This window comes from Castor canadensis, chromosome 11 (genome assembly GCF_047511655.1).
Source record: "Castor canadensis chromosome 11, mCasCan1.hap1v2, whole genome shotgun sequence".
Taxonomy (NCBI): domain Eukaryota; kingdom Metazoa; phylum Chordata; class Mammalia; order Rodentia; family Castoridae; genus Castor; species Castor canadensis.
In genome coordinates this window covers 127,000,248-127,020,359 of record NC_133396.1, presented here as the reverse complement: position 1 = coordinate 127,020,359, position 20,112 = coordinate 127,000,248, and the positions used below count along the sequence as shown (strand labels likewise).

Sequence of the window (20,112 nt, the reverse complement as noted above, 5' to 3'; positions counted from 1 at the left end):
TTGCCCAGGAATTTCTCTGAGCACACTAACTCAGAGGATAATATGGTGAGTCACCACTGTAAGGCTGTCCTCACCTTTCCCTCCCCAGACTCTGTGTGTGTGTGTGTGTGTGTGTGTGTGTGTAGGAGTGCATGGGCAAAATCACAGTGTTGGCCTGTGGCCTGTTAGAGACAGAAGAACCCCAGGGAGAGGCAGGCTGGAGGGATTTCTGTGTACTTTTCTGACTCTGTCGGCAGTCAGATCCCTAGGCTCCAGCTGCATTCTGGCCACAAGCCAGCAGCTGGGTTTTTAATATAAAATGCTATGCAAATGTATGCTAGATTCATCCACATCTTCTATGCATGCCTCAGAGGTTGCAGAGGCCCTGGCCTCTGATCTCCCCTGTCTGTCCCCAGTAAACGCACTTGTTTGCTTATGCTGGATGACATTCTCCGTGGCCCTGTCCTTCCCTATCAGGATTCAGAGTTAGATCATGTAGCATCCAAGCCCAGCCTGCTCAGGACAGGGGGACCAGGGAACTCTGGATAGGGCTTGGGAGAGGGCCCCCTTCCCCAGGCCCAGGAAGCCGGCCTCCCTCCTCTCCTCCTCTGGGCAGCCGCATTCGGGCAGGATTTAGAAGCCTGGAGTTTCTTCTGTATCCTCCGGGGCGATCACAGTTGGGTGGAGACATGATGGCATACGGGATGGGCTAATCGCCTGGCACCTTTTCATCAGGACATCTTTTAAATATTTGTTGGAAATAGGTTTAGAAGAGAGGCCACACGTTCTGTGGTGTGGGCAGAGAACTGCCGGGGCCAGCCTTGGTCCCAGTCTGCTTTGCGTTCTACACTCAGCAGAGCAGCCCTGCCATTGTGTCATTAGGGAATTTATCCAGTGAAGGGAGTTCACCTGCACCCCAAGTGGCCTGCAAAACCATGTCCCTACCATACCTGGGCACCCCTCACTCTAGTTCTGACTCTAAGGCCTCTGGGAGCATTTTGACGGCTCCTTAGCAGCCATGTCAGCATCCATTCCTCAGTGTATAGTGGGGGAGGTGAACAGGGTCCTCAGCTGTTCTCAAACCTGGAGCTGGGACCTCGCAACCCCCTTTCTAGGACCTCTGAATCTCCTCGAAGACAATTTGGTCTGGCTGAGTACTGTGTGTTTAGGTGGGAAGAAGTGGGGCTCCCTCCTCTTCTTCCATACTCTGTCACTTCCTCTCCCCAAGATTCTCCAGATCTGCTCCCTAGGTCATTGGAGGGCCCTGGGGTTGGATGCACGCAACTGACACCACAAGTTTCCCTTTTTCGGAGTGGGAGGGAACAAGGTCTCACCTTCACTTTGTTGCTCCCACTGCCTCCCTGTCCCCCCAGGAGGGGTGGGGGGCCTCCTTGAAGTTGGGGTTTTATGTTTAATTATGGAGCAGGTACTTGGCAGTGAGGCGGGCTCCCAGCAGGGTTGTGCGGTGTCTCTCGGCACCCAGGCTAATGAGACAGTCCAGCCACTGACAGAGGCAGGCTCTGTAATTATGGGCCCTAATTGCTGTGGAGGCCAGTGCTCTTCATGCTATCAGAGCAAAGGCCTCTTCTGTTTTTCTAACCAACCAGTGGGGGCAGTGAGCTCTGCTCTCTAATGTGTTTCAACCCCACACGCTTCTCAGGGGCACTGGAGTCAGATCCAGGGGTCTTTACTTCTAAGTGGCTGTGTAGAGCAGGGTCCTGAACCACCTGATGTACTCGTACCTCATACGAAGTCCCTTTCAGCACCTTTCAAATGAGCTGCCCCATTCAGCAAGAGGTCTGTCTCACCTATAGGACACTGGCTCTTAGAACCTTCTGACAATCTCACAAAATTTCTTTTTGTGTCTCAAACCCAATAAAATCTAATATTAATTGTTCTCGTAATATGTTCCAAGATCCGTACTGAGTTATTTATGTACACGGTCCATCTACCCTCTCCACAGCCCAATGAGGACCGTGTAGAGTGTCCCCATTCTACAGATCAGGTAACCAAGGCACAGAGTGATAAATAATTTCCCCTATCACATGGATAGGACTTGAATCAAGTAGATGGATTACACTAGCACATGCTAGTTTGTAAAGACTCTCTCTTTAGAAATAGTCTCTACCTCTCAACACACCCGCCCACCCCCCCCCACACACACCCTCCCCCCCACCGCCAAACACTCCCTCTCTCACAGCCCACCCCCCCCACTCTCTCTCTCTCTCTCTCTCTCTCTCTCTCTCTCTCTCTCTCTCTCTCACAGTCTATGTTGGCATGTGCCATTTTGGGTTTGTAGGCTCTCTGAAGAATTATAAGGGCTCCTCCCATAGCTCAGGGGTACAACACTCCCAGGGTAAGAAGACCTGATCTTGGAGGAGCAATGCCTGCAGGCAGGAACTGCACTGTCACCTGATCATTGAATAAGCAGCTTTTAGTGTTTGCTGAAAGAAGGAAAGGGGACCGGAGTGGGGAGAGAGAAGCAGACAGGGAGGGACAATCCCTGTCTTCAAGGGTTTCAGAATGGAAACGGTTAGACAATCTATACAAAATAAAAAGAGGAGTGTGTGTTTGGTACTGAGGGTGGAACCAGGGCATCCAGAGTGCTTGGTAAGCTATCACTGAGCCATATCCCAGCCACCAGATGAGATTTTAAAATAACGCTTCAAAAGAAGAGAAATGTTGCCCAAGAGAAGAGCTGTCCAAGGGGGATCCTTAGGACAATTAGCCATACACAGATGCTTTCCTGTGCACTTTGAGGATGGAGGGGCTGCTGGTCCTGTAGGAGGGATGAGGTGCTGGCAGGACTAGTTTGGGTGACTGAGGTTGCAGGCTTGGAGCCCTTCACAAAGACATTATTAAGTGTATATGTGGTGATCCTGACATCTGTTGCTTTGTTTCCCTCTCTACAGGGCTGCAGAGTGGAGGGGCAGGAGACTGGCCTGGGAGGCTAGCACAGTGTCCTTCTTTTGGCACAAACAGTTCATCATCACCAGTACTCTTCATGCCCCCTCGCCACCCTCCTCAGCCCACTGCATTCAGGCCTCTACCTGTCTAGGGTGAACAAGCATGTCAGTTTGCCAGGGCTTCCATAGTAGAAAAGAACAGGTGGCCATCCTACCAGTGACTTCCTCATCACCAAGTTTAATGGTGCCTTTCTGTACTTAACAGTCTTGACCTCCACTCTCCTTATTGGTATCCTTTCTTCTCCCAGCTCCTGTCCCAAAGTCTTGTCTGCTCCTTTTCCTCCTTCTCTGCTTCTGCCCATTCAGTTCTGCCATTTTGGTTCTCCACACCCTGGTGAGCACCTGTTATGTGCCAGGTACTGGGGATACAAAGGCTAAACACAGGGTCTCTGGCCTCAAGATGCTCACGGAACAAGAAAGGAGACAGACAGGGAGCACCTGTGTCTTGGGAGATGCACCATGAGAAACGTGTGTATAACAGAAGTGCTTCAGATTGGGGAGTGATCAAGCCTGTCTACACAGCATCCAGGACCATGTATGTCAAGGAAGCTGTGACTCCTAGGCAAGGTTTTAAAGAATGACTAGGAGTTTACTGGGTAAGGGGTAAAGGAGAAAGCCTGTCCAGTTGGTGGGAATATGTGCAAAGGTATGAGGTGGCAAAACACAGTGGTGTGTGGGGGCACACATAATCTGATGTGGCTGAACATAAGACCATGAGAGGGAGGAAATCAAGCCAACATGATGAGGGAGGTGGAATCACGTCACAAGGGAGTCCTGTGTCATGCCTCCATCATGGAGCTCCCAGGGAGCTTGAAGTTCCTGCAGGTGAATGGAAAATGCTGTGCAGATGTGTTTTCAATTCTGGGGAGATGGTGCCTCAGCTTTCATTAGGTTCTGAAGGCCCAACCTCAGAAGCTATTAGGAGAAACTGGACAGAGGAGCCCATTGTCAGATTTTTGTTTTTAGTTAAAGGTCACTGGTGATCAATTGAAGAGACAATAGTGAGGACTGGAAACCCCTCAAGTTCAGCAAGCAGGGTTTGGGCCTCAGCCCTCTTCCTTGGCCATGAGCAAAGTCTCTCCATGGCAGTGTGCCACCTCCATAGTCTCTAGGTGCATCCAAGAGATGCCTGAGTGTTTCCAAAAGTGTCCTCTAAGATGTTCTCTTGGCCGCACAAAGTCTACCTTGCCATAGCTGAAATTAGCATCTGGGCTCTGCACAGGGTAGACAATGAGCAAATGTTTTCAGTCAGACTTGGGGTCTCTCTCTACTAGGAACTCATGAGCTGGATTTTAGGGTTTGGTTAGGCCTTTCTAGGAATCAGTCAACTCTATTTTACCCAGAAGTTTCAAATTTCTTAAGGTTTTCTGGGGAAAAAAAATCTATCGTTCAAGACTCATCTGTTAGTTAAAAAGTAATTGCATGCTCTAAGCACATGCTGAAATGCACATAGGAGTCTTTGATCCCATTCCATCGGAGAGCAAACCAAGGCCCTGGCTCAAAGAATGAGCTTAAAACCCAGGGGAACCAACACTCCTTTCTCCCCCACCCTGCAGAGAGATGCTCTCAGTGGCCTAACCTGCCAGCAGTGCAGGATCCTCACCCCAAGTGAGGCTAGAACCTCATCTTCTAGCCTTGTTGCTGAGGACACTTTCCCATTTATTCCAGTTCTGTGTGGTGGTTTTGTTGCCATGGCAATGCATCAACCTGGATACAGGGGTAGAGTGCTAATTGGTTTGATGGTTGCTAGGATCAACAGGTTTATGATTGGCTGAATTTGTTTATGTGCACCCCGTCCTGGAACCCTCTGGGACGCAGCTGTTGTCCCACTGAAGTCAGGAGTGGTCGTGCATTGTGTGTGTGTGTGTGTGTGTGTGTGTGTGTGTTGTGCTGTGGTGACACATACTGCAATGTATACATGCCTGTATATTTAACACAAATGGTAAAGAAATGACATGACACTTGTTCCACTGATAAAGCCAAAAGTCTGGGCTCTCTGCTGAAATCACACTGGAACGCTGTAAATGACATTTTTCTCCACATTATACCCACTCCCCATAAATCAGTGGAAAACAATGGCCTGGGGTTAACCAGAGGATTAAGAATTGGCTCCCTCCAGCCAAGTCCTGTTGTCCACACTGACTCATGCACCTGAAACCAGTTAAACCACAGCAGGCTGGTCCATCCTCAGGTCTCTGTTGGCAATCTCTCTCCTCCCTGCGGAGGACATGCACGCTCTTGGGGTGAGTTTCTCTGTACTTACTTAGCTTCCTACTTCACAGATCTTCACTTGACTCCCAGAACACTGTGAAGAGCCCTTTGGCCTAACACTAATGAGCTCAGACACTAGCAGATGGTTTACAGCTCACGTAACACTGTCACATTCAGTCCCTTTGATCCCATAACCCAAGATGTGAGCCCTCATGCTTTTCCCATTTTGCTGGAGAGGAAAACTGAGGCCCAGATAATGGAAGTGACTGGTACATTTTAGGGCCGACTCAGGTCTCCAGCCTCCCAAGGGTCCAAGTAGTGCTTTTGGAGACCTGTGTGCTTGGGTGTGGTGGCCCAGATGGAAGGAAAGTCTGCAGCCCTGTGCATATTAGTGAGGGAAATTTGCTACTGGCCCTTTTCTTCCTGTCTGGATGCTGGGAGCCTCCTGGGGAAAGTGGGGCAGGCTTGAACTTTGGGTTTTCAGAAGCTATTTACATAGCTTCCCACACAGTCTGTGAGGCAGTGCTATCTCCAGCTTCCCTGCTCAGCCCTCAGGCACCCAGGGATGCCTGTCCTATCTGCAGAGCAGTGGCATGTCGCTGGCAGCAAGGAGACAGGATCAGAGTAGAGTGGGCTCAGCTGCCTGTGCCACAGTGCTACACTGGGGCCTCCCAGGGATGCTCCAGACCCACCAGGCCAGCAGAGGGAATGCAGGGGGCAGGTGGCAGGAGGCACTAGTGGAGCACAGCTGAGAGTCCCTCATCTGAACCTCTTCAAGGATGGAGTTAACAGGCTGCAGAGAAGGGAAAGAGCACTGATTGGTGCCAAGTTGACATCGAACTGAAATCTTACAGCAGCCCCATGAGAGAGGGATGGCTATCGTCCCTGTGCTACAGACGGGAAAAGAAGTCAGACATGAAACTGCCCAAGGTCACACAGTCCACGTGGCTTGAACACCCAAAGTCTCCCTCTCCTTCGGGGCAGTCGGTGGTGTCACTGCCACTGAGCAGGGCTGGCTGAGAGACTTATGGGAAGAAAACAGACACAAGAGGAGGGAGGGGTGCATAAAGGGTTTAGAAGGAGGCTTTGAAGGGGGACAGACGGGGAGCAGAAAAACAAGGGTGGCCAAAATGCAATTTATCAGGCCACTGATGGGCACCATGTGCATACCACACACTTGCCACTCAGCCGTAAGCCCCACCCGGCTGCACACCACCACCCCAACAAGGTCCCCCTTCTCCCTGCTCATCTGCACATGACCCTTCACAGGGCTGCCAAGGTCCACATACCATTCTTTGGGCATATTCCTTTCCCCAAACCCTAGAAGCAAGACAATCCTGAAATTCAATTCCATGTCAGGGATGATGTATGTTGACAGTCTCTGAACAGGTGGCTGGCCCTACATTGTCTAAACTGTCACCTGTCCTCTGTGAAATTGTGCCTGGTTCTCTGGGAGCAGACTAGGGCCTTCCTTTTCTGCCCCAACCAATATTGTCTTGAAATGTGACAGTGACAGCGCACAGTGAGCTATAGGAGAACAGGGAGTGAGATTTAAGATCATCCCTGTAGCCCAAGGATCCAGTGTAGTCCTTGGCACATAGCAGGATCTCCCTGAATGTTGTTGAATGGACAAATGACTGCAATTATCTCTACTATTCACTGAGTACCGGTCCCTGACCCAAGCTCTATGAGAGGACTTCAGCATACATTTTCTTAATATGCACCACAACACAAGACCGACTTTAATATCTTTGTCCTACAGATTGCAAAACTAGGCTCAGAAAGGTTAAGTCATTTGCCCAAGATTGCACAGCATCCCAAAGGGATGCTGGGAATCAAGGTACATCTAAGAAGCTCCAAGGCCCTACATGGCCTAGCACACCAATGCTTCCAGTCTTGACTCTCTTCACTCCCTTTTCTTCTACAATCAAACAATCACAAAGTTCCGTGACACCGTCTCTCAAATCAGTTCCTTCTTCTCTTCCCTGTTGCTCTAGTCTAAGCATGCATCATTTTTCACTTATGATCAGCCACGAAATTGGGGTTTCCAATTCCAGATTTTCTCCTGCCATCCTCCATCCACTGTTGGATTGCTTCTCCTAACTGTCTCAGACCTGGTGCTATCTCTTTCCTCTGAAAAACTGCATGCGGCCTCATATTTCCAGGACAAAGTCCTGGCTCTTTAGCCACAGTATATTCAGGTGTGGGTCTTTAGGCCTCCACACCTGCCTCCATTGCAGAGCCAGCCCCATCCCAGACTCCATGCTCTGGCCTTCAGAACCATGGCTCCATATGCTCTCACCCTGCACTTTGCATGTGGTAGCTATCACCTCTGCTAGAAAACCACTTTCCTCCCCTCCCTATCTTCTCCTGTAACCCTCAGCTCAAGCAGAGCAGAGTGAGTCTCCCAGGGGAACCAGGACACTAATCTCCTACAAAGGCATCCCAATAGCTGGACCTGGAATGTCCCCCCAAAGGCACATATGTTAAAGGCTTGGTACCCAGCTTGTGTTGTTATTGGGAGGTGGTGGAACCTTTAAGAGGTGGATGTGCCTTGAGGGGGATAGTGGGATTCCAGGTTCCTCTTCTTTTCCCCGCTTCTACTTCCTGGCCAGATGAGTGGTTTTGATCTACCACATGCTCCTACCCATGTGTACTGTGCTGTCACAAGTCAAAAGCAAGGGACCAACTGATCATGGTCTGGAACCTCCAAATCAAAATAAACCTTTTCTCTTAATGAGTGGATGGTCTCAGTTACCTGTTACAGTAACAGAAAGCTAATAACACAAGCATTCTGTTCCCTTCCCACCTCACAAGCTCCTGGAGGGTCGGGATTGGGTTTTATTCATCTTTTGTGCCCAGAGACCTGGCTATTACTTGGCATGTAAGAGATGTTCAGAAAATATTTTCTGAGACCCCTTGATCCCCCCCACCACCAATTCCTTAAAATTCTGCTCTTTGGCCCCATTCTCTCTAATCCTCTAGTAACTAAAATTCCTTAGCCATAGGTCACTCACCTTCCATACCTGCCCCCCTGCACCTTGGCTTCCCTGCTCCCCAGTACTCTTATTTCACACGTGGATTATGGAGCCAGGCAAGCTGCTTTCTCTCCCCACTTTGCAACCCTTTGACACGTGGTGACTTCCGTTTTACAAAGCGCTTATGCCCAAGAGATCTGAAGGCTCCGGCACAGAAACCTGTTTTAGCAAAAAGTCAGGGGAGGCCCTTTGGGGGATGCCCTGCCAACCACCCACAGGTCATTCTCATGCCTGGGCAGTGAGTCTTCCTTCTTTCTCCTGTCTCCAACTGAGACCTCAGGCTCATGTCTTCCACAAGGAATTTGTCCTAGTCTTAGCATCTCATTCTCCCCGGGGAAAGAGCTCGTGCAGAAGAACTTCCACACTGTGGAGCACCCCCCCTCACAACACCTGCCCTGCCAGCACCCCCAGATTGTAGAGGCCACAGGCCTCCTTGATTTGGTCCTCTCAGAGTTGAGACACACCTCCTCTCCTCCCAATCCTCACAGGGAGGGGCCCACATGGGGACAACTGTATCCTTCACAGCGCTGAAGCTTTTTGGTTTTGGAGAATTTTGCTTTGTTTTGTTTTTTAAATTCCTGAACTAAAATGGTGTGGGTAGAATGGCCATTAACCTGGTTTTAAGCATCACCACTACTCCTGGTGGGACTTTGGGCCCACTACTCAATCACCTTCCTGGGCCTCAATTTCCCCTTGTGTAAACTGAGAGCTGAACTAGCACTAGCTATTCTGTAGAGCGTCTTAGATGACCTTCAGTTGATCTGCTGTGGGGTTTGATTCCAAAAGAACAAATTGAACTATCCTTCAAGGTGGGAAGTGGGAATGATGGCTGGTAGAGAGGCAAGCCCTGCAGAGGCAGAGCTGACCAGGTGGGAACTTTGGAAGGTAAGTGATAAATCCCGCCAGGGACAACACCAGGGCTACTGCTGTCAATAAATAAATAAATAAATAAATAAATAAAAAGGCAAAACAACTGGGCGCTGGTGGGTCACATCTGCAATCCTAGCTTCTCAGGAAGCAGAGATCAGGAGGATTGCAGTTCAAAGCCAACCTGGGTAAATAGTTCGCATGAACCTATTTGGAAAAAAAAAAAAAAATCACCAAAAAAAAAGGGCTGGACCCCCAGTCCAAAAAAAAAAAAAAAAAAAAATGACAAACAGGCCCAGGTGTGGCGGTGGAAGGATTACATGGTAGTGTGAGAATTGTGGTTTGCAATCATCCCTGGCCAAAGGGTTAGTGAGACCCCGCTCTCAACCAATAAAAAGCTGGGCATGGTGGTGCAGCTTAGAGGGAGGAATAAGTAGGAGGATCGCAGTCCTAGGCTGGCCCCAGGCAGAAACGCAAGACCTAACCAAAACATAACTAAAGCAAAAAGGGTTGGTAGCGTGGCTCAGGTGGCAGAAGGCCCTGAGTTCAATCACCAGTCCAAAAAAAAAAAGCAAACAGAACTAGCGTGGGTGGCACATTAGCCCCTAAGGTGATGGGTGCTAGGTGCTAGGGTCCGGTGTAGGGCGGAGAAGGCGGAGCGCTACATTTAGAGAACCGCACGCTCCAGGAGCCACGCTGGGTGCCCTGACCTCTGTCCTGGGGTGATCCAGTCCACAAGGCTCTCTCCTCTAGTCAGGGTTCTCAGGGCCAACCCAGCTGAGCAGCCTCTGCCAGCCCTATGAAGGAAACAGGAAGAGGCACTTGGACCCTGGTTCCCAGAGTGGGAGAAAGGGGTGGGCACCCGGACAGAGGGAGCCCTGGGGATTGGCAGCGGCTGTGGGCAGGGCGCTGGAGGGACGGGGGAGGAGTCAACGTGTACTCGTGAAAAAGTCTGGCGGGGGCCGGGCTCTTCCTTTCCTCCTGCTCCTCCTCCTCCACCCCCTCCCTTCCCCTCCCCTTCTCCCCTCTCTTCCTCCTCCTCCTCCTCCTCCTCCTCCTCCTCCTCCTCCTCCTCCTCCTCCTCCTCCTCCTCCAGCTCAGGTTGCAGCTTCTCTGCGGAGCCGCTCACCTTTCCGGAGCCAGGGGATCTGTCTAGAGCCGGGACAGGGATCCCAGCAGGACGCGGGGCGCGGGGCACGGCGCCCAGCCCCGGGCAGCCCGGCCGCGGCGACCGGGACACGCGCAGTTAGTCCCGCGGGCGGCGCGCCAGGGAGGAGGGAGGTCGCAGGAGGGGCACCGCGGCGCCGGGTTAGCGGAGCAAAGGTAAGCGGAGCGGCCCTTAAAGGCGCCGGGCTGCCTTTGCGCAGGGCGAGATGTTGGAGGGAAAACCAGAGCTACGGGGAGAAATCGGAGATCACTAGGCGCCCGAGTGTATGGCTGGGTGGCCGGGGGATGCCCTGGAAAGGCCACTTTCAAGTCCAGGTGCTCAGGAGGGAGGACTGTTTCGCTGTCGCAGAACCCGCGGGGACTCTCCATCTGGGACTCCCTTTGGCTCCTGGCCTTAGGTCGGAATCCTAAAAAAGCAAAGTTTCCACCCAGTGGCGAGCCAGGCGCTTTCTAAGCTCCCTTCCGTCTGGAAAGGGGAAGGGTCAGGGGTCCCGGGTGACGGGAGGACCCAAGAGTGTGGGGTCAGATTGCTACCTTGAAGGGTTTCTGGGCTCTGATGAACTTTCCAGATCGGCAGGCAGGGGTGGGAGGCCAGAGCCCTGGGGAGAACGTGGAAGATACGTGAAGCCCTGCAGGTCCCAGCGCCGGGGTTGCGGGTTAGGAGGGTCCACGTGTGATGTACCGTGGGACAATGACCGCCCCGCTTCCTCAGCAGTGGCCAAAGGGTTAACGCAGCGGTGGGAAAGGAGGGTGGGTGGCCCGTTGGGCTAAGAAGATGGCTCTGTGCTTGGGGAGAAAATTAGGAATCTGAAATGGGAATGGGGTACGGACTGGAGACCACCCTGTTAGGGGCAGGTTCCCTGTCTGCAGGCCTTGTGGGTTGTCTTTACTGAGGGGTCTGCACCCTCTAGTCCCTCTGGCCTTTAAAGGGCAGAGAGTTGTGACTGTAAAGAGTGTGTATGTGTGTGTGTGGGGGGGGGGGGGGAGGCAGGAACAGCGTCAAGAATCTCCTGCTCTTGGCTGCTCCTGTCTACCCCTCATCCTCACCTCCAGCCTAGTCTTCAGCAACCTTTCCCATCTGTGGCTTGTGGCCTGGGCCCTGTGACTCACGAAAACACCAGAGACTGGTCCCTATCTTGCTGTGAGATTCTGCATGTCTGTGTGCCTTCCCCACCCGAGTATGGGCACACAGTACATTCCAGAATCCTCCAGGCCTCCTGAAACATCTGGCTTGCTGCTGCGTCCCAAAGATCCCTACCTGTAGTCTGCCTTGGGAGGGGTCTGGGAAAATGTCACCAAGGGTAGGAAAACAAGGCAGCACTGGCTTCCAGCTTGAATTGCGTCCTGTGAAGTCCTAGAGAGAGGGTCCCATTGCCACAGCCAAGCTCCTGTCCCAGCCTCTTCTTGTGCAGCTGATGGTCCAGAAGGACTGACCTCGTCCTTGCCCTCAGCCTTGAGGGTGCCTCTGACCATGAGTTTCCTAGAACTATCCCCACTGGGAGCACATGCTCTGCCCACTCATGCCAGGAGAAGGTTTCTAAATGGAGCTCTGCCTGTGGAGTCTTCAATAAGTTAGATCCCATTTCTTGATGTCTTTGAGGCTACTGTTTTTGAATATCTGCTGTGTGCCAATTATACACAATTTATAGGTCAGGAAACTGAGACACTGAGATAGACATTAGCAAGGTTTTATAGAGAAGGGACCCAGCCCACTTCTAGCTGTCCCCTAGCTGTCCCCCAAACCTGCTCTCAACCCGTATCCCATCCTGGATAGGTTCCAGCCCCTCAGGAGTCCTCTGGTTCTGCCTCAGTTCTCGGGGGAAGGAAGGACGGAGGTGGTGCTCTGACTAATGAGGCTCCCAATTGTCCTGTGCCTGGCAGAGCCAGGCTTTACCATGGCTGGCAGGAGAAAGGGACCAAACCCAAGGAGCAAGTAGGTTCATCTGGGCTCTTGTTGGAAGACCTCCCCTGCTGTATAAGGGAGATGGGTCTTCTTTCCGACTGTGTTTTTTCCTCTATAAACCGTGTGTCCACTGTCTAGCTGGTCCTTTCCAAGCCCAAGGGAACAGACCCCCCTCCGTGAGGCAGAGCCTGACTTGATTTTTCCAGTTTTTACCCCCTGGCCTCTCCTTTTTGGGGTCACCCTGTGTTGGACTTCTGTGCAGCGTCTCTGTGGATCCCTCTGCTGATTCTTTCCTTCCCTAACTGAGCTGGGGACCTAAAGGGGAAGGAGGGCAGACCTTGGGCCTTATTGGGACTCCAGCTCCAGTTTACACTAGCTCTGTGACTCTCCACCCCCAACAATCTCCTGATCTTTCCAAGCCTCAGTTTCCTCATGTGTGAAGCAGGGTTCATAATAGGAAGGGCTGGTATAGGAATTAAGTGAAATCGTGTCCTGTGCCCAGGAAAGAGGTTAATTATCTGGGAGTAGCCGGTCACAGTGGTGGTGGTGATTTCAGAAAGGGTATTTCCTTAGTGATGCCCCAGGGCTGGCCCTAGGGTAGAGACCCAGTAAGCAGGCCAAGCCTTTAGGCAGAAGCTTCCTGCTCTTCCAGGTTGGGCAGGAGGGCTCTGCATGAGGGAGTGGAGGAGCTGGATAGAAACCTCCCGGGAAGGACCAGGAATTGGTGCTGAGGCTACCTTCCAGTTTCTAGTGAGTGAGGAGGCCTGGGCGCCTAGGGGCAAGGGGCCCTTTCCTTGTACTTAAGTATCTACAGTCCCTGTTCTGCTCTGTTGTCCTTGAGGGAGTGGCTGGCCTGGATCCAGAACCACCTGGTTAGCTTCATGCCTTTGGGAGTATTTCATGTTTCTTTTCCCTGGTTCTGTGTCTCTCCATGACCCTCTGTCCGCTACGCTGGACCCTTTGCCCTCACCCTCCAAGCATTTGCTGCTGAGTGGGCACTTTCTCAGCTCAGGAGGTGGAGATAGACCAAAGTTAGTCTTGTCCTGGCCCCTGTAGCTAGAGAGAGAAAGAGAGAGAGAGAGAGAGAGAGAGAGAGAACACAGCTTTCAGATGGTCCAGGGCCCAATCACTACAGGGCTGTGCCATGGCCGGAAGGAACTGGCCCATGGTGCAGTCACAGACTGGGAAGAGGGAAAGCTGTGGGCACGTGTCAGCCAGCCCTCCAGCCTGTGGGAGCCCATCTGCTTCCAAAGTCCCTATGGCTCAGTCCGCAGGGGAAAGAGACTAGGGAAGCAAGTGGGAGGTTTAACTTTGAACTGAAAATGGTCTTGAAGCTTCCTGACAGCATGTGTGACCCTGGTGATTTCAGGACACCCTGCTCTGGGAGGCATTAGCTCAAACTTTTGGAGGGACATTGGTAAGGAGCCTCTTTTTTGCAACTTTTGATATTGCTTCCCCGTTCTCCTCCCAGCCCCATTATCTGAAGTCTTCCCTGGAACCAGGGGTGGGGGTAGACAAGATGGCCCAATAGTGGCTGGTTGATGTTTTCATTCATTATTTGTGTGCTGAGTTTATGTCTCCTGTCCACCACGGGTGGAGGAAGTTAAGGGCTTTGGGTTAGTTTAAATCCTGGCTTTGCCACTCAATAACGGGTTGCCTTAGGTCAAGTCATTCGCTCATCCAGTATCAGCCTCTGAGCTTTAAAATGGGGAGGGGTAACGGTATTGCCTCATGGGCTTGGGAGGAGTCCAATGAGATCATGTCCTCCCTATGTCATTATTAAGGGGTGGTGGCACACCGAGTTGGTAGGCCACCCTTGGCAGTTAGTACCTTTGACCTCTACTTGACATCTTTTCTAAAGTCAGGATCTCTGAAGACAGTAGGACTCAGGTCCCAAATTAGAAAGGGAATTCTCTTTCTTAAAATGTGCCAGTCATTGCACACAAACCTGTAATCCCAGCACCAGGGAGACTGAGGCAGGAGAATCTTGAGTTTGGGGCCAGCCTGTGCTATGTAATATGACCCTGTCTCAAAAACAACAAAACAACCCCTCCCCCGGTGTTTCTTCCTTCACTCAGAACACCTATTCCATTTTATCATCGTCACAAGAAATTTTGGCAAAGTTCCAGAATGATTTCTCTATTTCTGCCTGTACACCTTGCGTCCCTAAGGAAGCCTGCCCCTTTTTCCCTGGGGGATGCCCTCAGGAACCAATCCTTTTCTCCTCTGCTGCTCCCAGCCACCTCGCAAAGGAGACCCTGGTGGAATTACCAGACCAGGAGGAGGCATGGCCGTCCTTCCCACATCCTGGTGGCAGGTATGCAGAAGGTGCCATGATGAGGGCATCACTCATGACAGAAGCAGCACAGAGTCTCCTCTAGATGAGGCCAGCCAGGGTCCCCGAGTCCTTCCCTGAATCTAACCCGGAGCCCAGCTGGCAACATCCTCTGCTGTGGCTGGGCTGGGTGCCACAATTCTGTACTGATGTCAGTTCTGACGTGGCATCTTCTTTGTGGAAGTTGCCCTGATGGGGCTGTGACTTTCTTGGCTATGGTGCCCATAGCCCTGGCAGAGCAGAAAGAACATTGAATTCCAGGTGACAAGCCCACAGTTGTGGTGTCAGCTCTGCCCTGCCACTCTGAACAACATTGGACAGGTCACCTCCCTTTCATGGTCTTGCCTTCTTAGTCCAAGACAAGAGCACAGACCTGAGGGCTTTTTTTTTGGTGGTACTGGGGTTTGAACTCATGGTCTTCATTTGTTAAGCAGGCGCCCCACCAGTTGATCCACGCCTCCAGCCCTTTTTGCTCTAGTTATTTTTTGAATAGGGGCTTGCATTTATGCCCAGGCTGGCCTGGACAACCATCCTCCTAGTTATTCTTCCAGACTAGCTGGGATGAGAGGCATGCATCACCACATCTGCTTTTTATTGGTTGAGATGTGGTCTCCCTAACTTTTTTTCTGGATGGCCTTGAATCTCCATCCTCCTGATCTCTATCTCCCAAGTAGCTGGGATTACAGGCATAGGCCATCGTCCATGGCTCAGATTAGGGGCTTTCAAAAGCCTATCCAAGACTGCTGGGTTTTGGCTCCAGCTTTTGTTGGTGAGTTATGCTCTGAGACCCCTGGAGAGACTCAAGCTTCTTTTCCTCCAAATTTCAAAGCACAGAGGCTTCCTCCACCTGATACCTGGATACTCAGTTCTTGCCATGGCTCAGATGGGTAAGGAAACTCTAGAAGTCCTTACCTTGTCAAGTGTGAGGAAAAAAGTATTCCTAAGAAATGCATGCTGGCTCACACCTGTAATCCTAGCAACTAGGGAGGAAGAGATCAGAAGAATCACCAGTTAGAGGCCATCTTGGCAAAAAGTGATACCCTATCTCAAAAATACCCAACACAAAAAAAGGGTTGGTGGAGTAGCTCAAGTGGTAGAGCACCTGCCTAGCAAGCATGAGGCCCTGAGTTCAAACCCCATTACCACCAAAAACAACCAAAGTGGACACAGGATTCATATGTCATATAGGCACTGGGTATTCAAGGGTGAGGTCAGCAAAACATGGTCTTGACCAAATCCTGCCTGGGTTTGTATGGCCCATGAGCTAAGAAAAATGTGAAAAAAAAAAAAATTTTTTTTTTTTTTTTTTACATTTTTAAGTGGTTGTGGAAAAAAATCAAAAGAAGAAAATAAAATTTTGCGACACTGAAAAACTTGCACATCTGCTTTTAGAGCCCTTAGTGAAGTTTTCCAGGGGCAAGCCACACTCATTCTTTTACAAGGGTAGCACTGGATAGTTATAGTAAAGACTGGTTTGCAAAGCCAAAAATATTGGCTGTCTGGACTTCACAGTAAAAGCTTGGTGACCCCTGCTGAAGATAAGCATAGTTCTCTGTGGGCCTTGCACTAAATCGTTCTGGGATTTCAAGCTAAAAATACTTTCTTTTCATTTAAAAAGAAATGTTGCCACTTTCTTACTAGGTAAGCTATAAACAGGCTACAGAAATGTTAGCAGATGGAAATAAGCAAAAAGGAGACATTAAACTCACCTGTAATTCTACCACCCCTAGCTAACCATGTTGACAATTTGCTCTGCTGCCTTCTGGTTCACCTAAGGTGTGTTGGCATCTCTGTGTATATGTATGTGACAACATCATGTGTGCCTGTCTCACTCACATACAGCTTCCCCAGGCTGTATGCATCTGCTCTCTTCACTTAGAAACATCTCTCTCAGTGGACCTCTGGGAGACATGCAGCCAGAGGTGCCCAGCAGATAGCTGGCTTGGAGGGGCCTGCGCTGTGGATCTGGGAGTCATCAGCATGTGGATGAGGTCACCTAGGAAGTGTGCAGAGAGGAAGCGCAAAGGGCCAAAGAGGGAACTCTGGGCGAATTGCCATTCGGGGACAGGTGGAGGAAGTAAGTCCACCAGACGTGGAAAGAGAGAGAAGTAGAGGAGAGCTACGAGGTTGGGCTGTCATGGAGGCCAGGGCACAGAGCCTGGGATAGGCGTGAGTGAGTGACTGGAAGGAACTTCCGAGGGACCGGAGTCCTGGCTGGTGAGTGGCACCGATGAGACACTGTTTTAGAGAATAATGTCACAACGGTGGGTTGTTCAGAGGCCCCCACAGGAGGCCGTGAGGCAGCCCAGGTCAGGGAAGCCACCTGGGCCCAGTCGGGGGCTGCCTTGCAAAGTATGAGAAGGACAATCCACATGTCCCAAGGCAGGGTGGAGTTGTTGGGGTAACACGAAGCGAAGCTGACTTTTAGATTAGTCACTCAGATGGGAAGAGGGGGGGTTGGAGCAGAGTGACCAGGGGCTCCTGTTGGAATGCGGTGGGGAGGTAGTGATGGGGCAGAGTATAAATAGGAGAGTGGTTAAGAAATGCTGGGAAGTCCTCCCCTCTCCCTCCCCACTCCTGCCACTCAGAGGTCCCCAGGGATGCCAGGGCCCCTTGGCCCCTGCAGTTCTGTTGCTAAAGTTGGGCATGGGGAGAAAACCTGAGATGAGAATAAGGATCTGTGACAGGCCACCAAGAGAGCTGGACTGCTGGCCTCGAGATGAGGGGCGCTAAGGGTGGCTAAACCTGACACCTATTTGTCCCATATAAGATGGTAGGCAACAGCATCTGTGGGGACACAGATGGGTAGGAAACACATGTGGACTGCCCCTTTGGGATTTAAAGAAGAGGAGGTTGCAGACTTTTGACTTTTAAGTTTGTAATTTTGTTTTGTTTTGATTTTGGTGGGACTGGAATTTCAGCTCAGGACTTCATGCTTGCAAAGCAGGTGCTCTACCGCTTGAGCCACACCTCCAGTCCATTTTGTTCTGGTTACTTTGGGGTTGGGGTCTTGTGAAGTTTTTGCCTGGGCTGGCCTCCAACCTCTATCCTCCTGATCTCAGCCTCCCAAATAGCTAGGATAACAGGTGTGAGCCACCTGCCCCCGGCTATAAAGTTTTATTCTGTTTCTAATTACCTAATAATATTTCTGGGATATGATAGTGTACCCCATGATACATGTATGCATGGTATAAGAATCAAATCAGGTTAATTAGCATATGCATCACCTCATTTATCATTTCTTTGCAGTTAGAACATTCAAAATCCTCTCCTAGTGCTCTAGAAATAGACAGTACCTCTATTATCATCACCTAACATCATTATAATTAACATTATTAGTCTCCTACTCCAACTTTTTCCCTTTCCCATCCACCCCTTCTCCCCAATCCCTGGTAACCACCATTCTGCGTTCTGCTTCTCCGAGATCAACCTTTTCAGAGTCTACATGAGTGAGACCATGTGGTATTTATCTCTCTGCATCTGGCTTATTCACCTTACACAATGCCCTCTCTGTTCATCCAAGTCACAAATGACAGGATTTCCTTCTCTCTTTAGGGCTGAATAGTATTCCATTGTGTATGTATACCATATTTTTAAGGTCCATTCATCAGCTGATGGACACTTACATTGTCACATATTTTGGTGTTTGTGAAGAATGTTGCTGTGAACAGGGGAAAGTTCATGTTTCTTTGACATACTGGTGTCAATTCCTTTGAGTGTGTACCCAGCAGTGAGATTGCTTTGGGATTTTGAAAACACTGATAGAGTAGGTAAAAGCCCTTCTTTGAGGATCTTTAAAGAGAGCTGCTTAGCTGGGTGCTGGTGGCTCACACCTGTAATCCTAGCTACTCAAGAGACAGAGATCAGGAGGATTGCAATTCAAAGCCAGTCCAGGCAAATAGTTCAGGAGACCCTATCTTGAAAAAAGCCATCACAAAAAAAAAGGGCTGGTAGAATGGCTCAAGGTATAGGCCCTGAGTTCAAATCCCAGAACCACAAAAAAAAAAAAAGAGGGCTGCTGCTAAAAGGATCAGAGAGGGTCTCTCCTGCCTGGGGTGGAGGGAGGCAAGCTTTGGGAGCAGGAAGATGTGGGAGATAGAGGCCGTGCCTGCCCTGGCCCCTTGGTCCTGCCTGTGGTATGGTCACATGCTGGTTTTCAGGGGAAGTGACACTCAGTTGACTTTGGGAGTGGCTTTACCAAGGGAAAAATTGAGGAAGGGCATCCCAGGCCAAATGGATGGCAATTCTGTACACCCTGTACTAGAGGTGACAGAGGGCACCTTGTCCTGTCTTATCACTTGGAAATTCAGAGCCTCCTCAAAGACTGTAGACTAGCTTTAGCTGGGTCCCTAAGGAAAGTCAAAAAGAAAATACCAGAAGACACTATGTGTACCTCTATTTCTTGAACCCCCAAAAGCCAGAACGCAGCAGAGTAGACATCAGGACTGGTGTGGACACACAGAGGGCTTAGAAGTGAGGTACTGAGGGATCTGGGATGGTCATCTGTCCCTACAGGAAAAGATGGCTAAGGCTGGAGCATGGGTATGGCACCTTCCCTGTGAACCATGTAGGGAATCTCCCCCTACATGATGGGAGCCCAGGAGGAGGTTCGAGGGCCTGGCAGCCCTCTCCCCACAAGCCTTGGAGGCCTCAGCTTGCTATGTGTTGCATTGGAATTTCTCATTAGGATTTTTCTCTTCCCAGCCCACCCCTTGGAGTGGTGTGCACTTCCAGTCCACACAGACCTCCCTTGAGAGTCGCTGCTGGTCAGAGAGCTGCCTCCCCATCCCCACTGCCATTGACGGGAAGGAGAGGGCTAGTGTACAGCAGAGAGCCCTTGAGTCCAGCTCTCCTGTATTCACGGCTGGTCACTTCACGGTTTGCTCTGGGCCAGGCCCCAGGTCAGGATCTGGGGTGTGATCATGAGTCAGACCCAGCCCTTGCCTGCACAACCTGGGGGACTGACATGTAAACAACTACAGCACAGGAGTCAGGGCTCGGCTTGGGGGATGTGAGACTGCCGTTGGAGCACAGAGGAGGTTCCCACACCCGGCTGGAACAGCAGAGACCTGGGCAGAAGGCATGTGGGCACTGTGGAGAGCATTCCGGTAGGAGGTCCTGGCTGACTTGACCCCAAGGATGAGTTACAGTCTGCTGGCTTTGCCCTAATCCCTAGCCCATTGCCTTGGGCACCAGTCCCTGTGTTCCAGTTCCCCCTGAGACCCAAGGAAAGTGAGGAGAGCTGGCTCGGGGGTCTAGTGCTGGTGTACTGGACAGCTGAGGCTTGCCCAGGGAAAGGGCAGGACCAGACCTACCCCAGTGATCTCATACCCAGCACTAAGACTGGGAGAAGATAAAGTTAGAAACAGATCCCTGGCCAGCCTGAAAGTGGAAGGAATGACACCAGCATTTCTTACACAGTAGGGTATCCTGGAGCTTAAAGGCGGCTATGATAGTCTTTGACATTGAGGGCTCTAATGTTTGTGTATCTGTGGAACAAAGAGGCTTCAGGTCACTATGGTGCTGTGGCTTGATGGCCTCATTCAGTCACTTGTCCATTCTTTGCACAGAATGTCCACCTCCTGGGTTCTGCCCCCTGCGTGAGGTGCTAGGGAAACAGAGGAAGACCCCAGTCTTATCCTGAGG

General features: G+C 50.9%; 1 protein-coding gene across 9 annotated transcripts in view; it reads left to right on the top strand.

Annotated features, from left to right (window-relative positions):
• Window positions 1–10,096: 10,096 nt before the first annotated feature.
• The window catches only part of Cdk18 (cyclin dependent kinase 18), a 30,985-nt gene continuing 20,969 nt past the window's right edge, over window positions 10,097–20,112 (top strand). For 2 of the 9 annotated variants that reach the window (XR_012439030.1, XM_020177372.2), the window contains exon 1: window positions 10,097–10,306. The gene's annotated coding sequence lies outside the window, so the exon portion shown is untranslated. Of the gene's footprint in view, window positions 10,385–10,450; window positions 10,544–10,607; window positions 10,627–16,347; window positions 16,684–18,706; window positions 19,575–20,112 lie in introns of those variants that run through there. The other 7 variants (XM_020177382.2, XR_002213171.2, XM_020177391.2 and 4 more) reach the window with 7 other exon arrangements.